Source organism: Colobus angolensis, unplaced genomic scaffold (genome assembly GCF_000951035.1).
Source record: "Colobus angolensis palliatus isolate OR3802 unplaced genomic scaffold, Cang.pa_1.0 Scaffold56, whole genome shotgun sequence".
Lineage (NCBI taxonomy): Eukaryota > Metazoa > Chordata > Mammalia > Primates > Cercopithecidae > Colobus > Colobus angolensis.
In genome coordinates, this window is record NW_012119154.1 from 8,600,825 (window position 1) to 8,606,982 (window position 6,158).

The window sequence follows — 6,158 nt, forward strand, 5'->3', positions numbered from 1 at the left end:
AATTTATTTTTTCAAGTTTCACTACTAGGGTTCGTTAAAAGTCATAGAAAACAATAAGTGGTATCTAAGACAATGAAAGTAGACAGAAGAAACCTTTTAGTTTCAGCCTATTAACATGCCTATCAATAAGACAGATCTTTTGACTCTGTAGATTGTGTATTTAGGTTTACTTTTTAAATATCTTTATTTATTCAACAAGCACTCATTTTTTGCCAGTAATGTTCCATCTGATATTCCCTGTAAGAGCTTAATTTTGCCTCTATGGAATTAAGATATATGAGAGAGGGAAGAAACTCATGTAAACCTTCATTTCCTTTTCTAAACTATTATCTGGAACATTGCCGACTTCTTGCAGTGTCAGGAAATTGGAACATTAGTAACCTCAGGTATGAAGTTCCCCTTTAAATTTTGTTCTTTCCCTTGCAGTTTATCTAATTGTCTCAATTCCCTTCTCTTCATGGACCCTGTGTCACAGGTGTGCCTGTCTCTAAGGCTGTGTCTTAAAGGTGTGGGAATCCACTGGAGGACCTATACAGACCTTAATAGCATAAATTGTTTTTATTCTCCAACAACTGCAACATCTCCTTCCTCCCTGGGATAGTCTGCATTTATCCCCCACAGTCCTTTGTGTATGCATATGATAGAAATGCCGAAGTACTCCTCAAGCATTGATTGTTGGAGCCTGCTGAAGGTATTTTCCATTCTTAGGGAGAGGTGTTTCTGGTAAGTTTTAGCTGTTCACAGTCTTCCTTGGAAATAATAATTTTCATTTGTTGATACCTGACAGTAAGCATCAGAGGAAAAGTTCCACTGGAATTCCAGAGGTTTGTCTTCACTCAGTTTCCAATTATGCTGTGTTTTCCTTTTATATTCTACAAATTTGATTGATTGCTTGTTTTAAGAAATGAGGTAAATTAAGCTCAGTCAACTATCTGACATGCTTGTAGCTCTGAGACAGCTGAGGAACAGGTGGTCTAAAATGCATAGCCCTTTCAGTTAATTTAGTGGACTCACTTGAATCTAATTTGAAGAAAACCCATCAAGCTGTCAATCAAAGACCCCTGAGTGAAGAGAAGGCAAAGCAACAGGATTAAAGTAAAGCAATTATATTCGCCAAGCAGAAGACTTTATTTCATGAAAAGAAACAGCAATACCAACAGATGTTCAATTGGATCAGCTGAAGTTTGTGTTTGTGTTTGGATTTGGATATATATATATATTTTTTTCCCTATGGCTTTTCTGAAAAAGTCCATAGAAGTGTTCTATTTTACTTTTAAGACCAAATAAGCCACTATATAATCTCTGTTCACTGGCTGGAGTTTGCATTTTTCTTTACTGTGATGGGTGAAAAAGTTTTCTGCTTTAAAAACCAGGTCCTTGGCTTTCTGTGAGTACGCATGATTTTTGAAACCTGATGTCTTCTATTCCGCATCTATTACAGCCCTAATATTTATTAAAACTCCTAAACACCCAAGATAGGTGACATGTATAACATCTAACATAAATAAGTTCTAGAATGTAAAAGAATGTTTTGTGCAGTAGGAAGTTGAAAAGAAGCAGCCCAGTAGAACAATGGTCAAAAGATATGAAATGAGGGGGTTTCAAATGGTTAATTATTATCAGGAGATTCAACATTGGTTAGCAGCAATCAGAGAAATGCAAAACTGTATTGATCTGGATTGGTTACTGTATGGTAGATGCACCTGACAGTGATAATCTGCGCATACCCTAAGAATGATACTGTATGGCATAGGCACCTGAATGTTCAGATTTTGGAGCTAAGGAATCCAGGAGTAGCCAACCCGGAGATCCATTCCTTATCTGAGAGGACCATCTGTGTCCCTGGCCCAGCCCCTGGAAACACGCCATACTAGAGATCAAGGCCCTTTGTTACGGGTTAAACGAAGATTGCCAGGTGAGGGTTGTTAGGGGGAGAGTGTTAAGCGAAAATTTTGTGTAAACTGAATGCTTTCTGAAAGTGGTTGCAGTTCTTCTGCCCAGCCCACCACCACTGGACTCTCTCCCCTGTATAGAAGCTCTTGGCCGGGTGCAGTGGCTCACGTCTGTAATCCAGCAGTTTGGGAGTCCAAGGTGGGCAGATCACAAGGTCAGGAGATCGAGGCTATCCTGGCTAACATGATGAAACTCTGTCTCTACTAAAAATACAAAAAATTAGCCGGGCGTGGTGTCAGGTGTCTGTAGTCCCAGCTACTCGGGAGTCTGAGGCAGGAGAATGGCGTGAACCTGGGAGGAGGAGCTTGCAGTGAGCCGAGATCACACCACTGCACTCCAGCCTGGGCGACAGAGCAAGACTCAGTCTCAAAAAAAGAAAAAAAAAAAAAAAAAGCTCCTGATAACACCCCATGTCTCATTCTCTGGGTCTGGGTCTCTTATTTGGCCTCTTGAACCTGGTGCCATCCCATTAGAGTCAACAGAGTTTTGACATGACAGTTACACACTGTGTTCTATTTGTAAAAATGTATTGAGATGTACACATGTATACTTTTCTGTATGTTCCTATTTCAATAAGGAGTTGAAAAAGGATCAGAAAGTAAAAGCAATAAACTAACACTTTAAAAAAGATGTCAATTTATACCTTTACAGATTGGCAAAGATTTGAGCAACTGAAATATCCAATATTGTTAGAGTTGTAAAGAAATGTGGTATCTTCTGCACTCTTAGTGGGAATATAAATTGGTACCCTCTTCTGAGAAAAAAAATCTGGCACTATTGAGTGGAACTGAGAATGCTCAAACTCTAGAACACAACAATCCCATTCCTGGATATAACAAAAAAATATAATTTAGGATCTCAAGGAGAAATGTAAAAGATAATGAGCATAAATAACAGTTCCTTAAATCTGATATTAAATAAGATATGCATATAAAGTGCCTGGGATTGTGCTTTTCACCTATGTAGACCACATACATACATAGTAACTAATGTGGCAGGGAAATGGAGAAGATGGAGATGGGACACACCGTGTTGGATGCAAGAATAACTGAACTCACCAAGTTAAATATGTTTATGAGTAAATGACATATTTCTCCCTTGATTCCTAGGCTTGTGGAAGAAACAGGAAAAAAGAAAAGAGAAAAAAAAATTTGCAGATGAGGAAGTTCATGATAAAAAGGTAATGAAGCTTGCCTGAAACAATTCAAGTTTCCAGAATGTTTCTGGAGCCACAGGAAGCCTCAGAAAGCCATCCTTGGAGTTCAGACGATGTCCTGAAAAGTCACTGAAGAAGACAAGGAGTTATGAAATGACACAACAAGCAAAGAAATTATATTCAGCTGACATAGGGAGTGGGCGAAGGGTAATAAAAGAAGAAGGCCCGGAAGCTGGAGATAAATCAGTGAGCAACAATACAGGCAGAAGTGAATTGGCTGAAGAGCTAATTGGGTTTAATAATTATCATCCCCTCCTCACGCACAAGCGCATCAAAGTAGTTTTGTATTTTTCATCAGAAAGATAACCTCCCCAAATTTTATAAACCTAACAGAGAAACCCAAAGTGCCCCATCTCTGGACTCCACTCCAGACAAAGGTCTTTTTATTTTTCTTTTTTAGTTTGTTTTTGTTTTTGTCCCATTTGTTGAAAGAAAAGACATTACAGGTGCCATCTGTCCAGCTGCATCCCCTCTAGAACATTGCCTGGAGAGATCATAGAGGATTGCTATATCCCAAGGATTAACTAACTCTCCCATAGTTTCATTTCTTGCCCCATACCTTTTCTGTACAAAATGCATGCTGTTAGGGATTATCAGAGAAGAAATTCACAGCAGAAACAGCCAAGGAGACAATCTTGCCTTCACCCTGAGTCCCACACAGGATGAAAGAGGTAATCAGAGGCAGTACAGCCTCTTAGACATGTGTAGACTATTGAATTAATTACACAGTTCTGCTTTCTCCTGTGTGTCTGGAAATCAAATCCAAAGGAGCTACAAAGTCTTTGGAGAGGACACCATTAGGTCCCTAGCCAGATTCACATTTTATATCATAAGGATTGATTTTTTTTTTTACCTGGGATTGCATAAGGGGACCATTGAAACCTACATAATTGTTACATTTGGACAGATTTTGAGCATTGTAAAGACCATGAAACCCCATCTGGCCCCCTGTAGGGTCTTATTATTGTGGTCAGTTAGCTAAATAAATGTGTAATCTGTAACTGCTGGCATAAATTACCTATTTCACAGCCTTCTCCAGAGCATAAAGAAAATCAGAGAGAGAGACATAGAAATTCTTTTTTGTAATACCATTTACTGTGGGCAAATTGATGAAACAGCCTATGTAGCTCTTTCATTAAGCAAGTGACCCCTGAAGGGGAATGCACAGCAGCTGGAATTACTCAGCCAATCAAGGCAAGCAGGTGTAGATGTGACCTACTGGACTTCGCAGCTCAACTTCACAGACTACAGATGGGTTAAACTCTTGCTGTTTTCTCAAAGCCTGGGCCTGTGTCAGCAGCAGCAGCAGCAATAGCATTGCCAGGGAGCGTTTTAGAACACAGATCCTTGGGCCTCACCCCAAACAGAATCTGCATTTAAAGATCCCCAAGTGATTCATGTGCACAATAAAGACTAAGAAGCATTGGTTTAAAGATGTGATACTGAGATGACCAAAAACTGCCCCCAAGGCTGAGATCTGAGTTCACCACTGAGACGTGAGGAAGAAGGACATATGTAGTATATTTGTTTACACGGACTCTGGAATCAGAAAAAAGGGATACAAACACTGGATCAACCTTTACTAGTTCTATGCCCTTGGGTAAGTTGTCAGTCTCTTTACTTTCAGGTCCCTTACCTCTAAAGTGGGATAATAAAACTACTTTCTTCATAGGATTGTAATTTTCTTGCTAAGCTCAGAGCAGGTTGCCTATAAGCCCTCAATATCAGTTCTCTTTCAATAGTAGTATGATTCGAAGGTATAGATACTGATGGCATAATCTGGGAAAGAATAATTGAGTCCATCCACCTCTGCTGCAGACCTTGATTATCCCTTGATTATAAATACTGCTGCAGGGTTCTGTGCTTGCTCTGCTTGCCTCCTCCTGGCTCAGTTCTCTGCAGGAAAACGTGGATCCTCCCATGTCAGATTCTAATACATTTCTCAGTTCCACTGATATTGGGAAAGAGACCACTTTTTACAACATGCGAAGGTCTTAGATGCTGAATAAAGTAAGATAAAGAAAATATATAGGGATCCTTTCCATGCCAATAGCACTCACGCAAACATGGTGAATGTTCCTAAAACCCACCGGACTTTCTATAAGAAGTGGGGCAAGTACCAACCCCATAAAGTAACACAGTACAAGAAGGGCAAGGATTCTCTGTAGGCCCTGGGAAAGTGGCATTCTAACAGGAAGCAGAGTGGCTGTGGTGGGCAGACTAAGTCAATTTTCTGGAAAAAGGCTAAAACTACAAAGATTATGCTAAGGCTTGAGTGTATGGAACCCAACTGCAGATCTAAGAGAATGCTGGCTATTAAAATATGCAAGCGTTTTGAACTGGGAGGAAATAAGAAGAGAAAGGGCCAAGTGATCCAGTTCTAAGTGTCATCTTTTGTTTTATTACTGTATTAGTCCGTTTTCACACTGATGATAAAGACATATCTGAGACTGGGCAATTTACAAAAGAAAGGTTTAATTGAACTCGCAGTTCCACGTGGCTGAGGAGGCCTCATGATCATGGTGGAAGGTAAGGGAGATGGGGATATGTATAATGGGTATAAACATACAGTTAAACAGAAAAAAAAATAAGTTACAATGTTTGATGGCAGAGTAGGATGACTAGAGTTGACAGCAATATATTGTATATTTCAAAATAGATAAGAGGGGACTGCAAGTGTTTCCAACACATAAAAATAATAAATACTTGAAGTGATGGGTATTCAAACAACCTGATTTGATCATTATGCATTCTATGCATATAACAAAATACTACACGTACCCCATAGAAATGTACAAACATATGTCGATAAAAAAGTGAGAGAAGGGCTAGATAGGTGCAGTGCCTCACGCCTGTAATCCCAGCACTTTGGGAGTCCGAGGCAGGTGGATCACTACGTCAGGCATTGGAGACCAGTCTGGCCAACATAGTGAAACTGTCTCTACTGAAAAAAAAATAGAAAAATTAGCTGGGCATGGTGGTGGGCACC

General features: G+C 39.7%; 1 pseudogene; it reads left to right on the forward strand.

Moving 5' to 3' along the window:
• The first annotated feature begins 5,235 nt into the window (after nt 1-5,235).
• On the forward strand, nt 5,236-5,553 carry LOC105525806 (annotated as a pseudogene).
• Nucleotides 5,554-6,158: the final 605 nt, after the last annotated feature.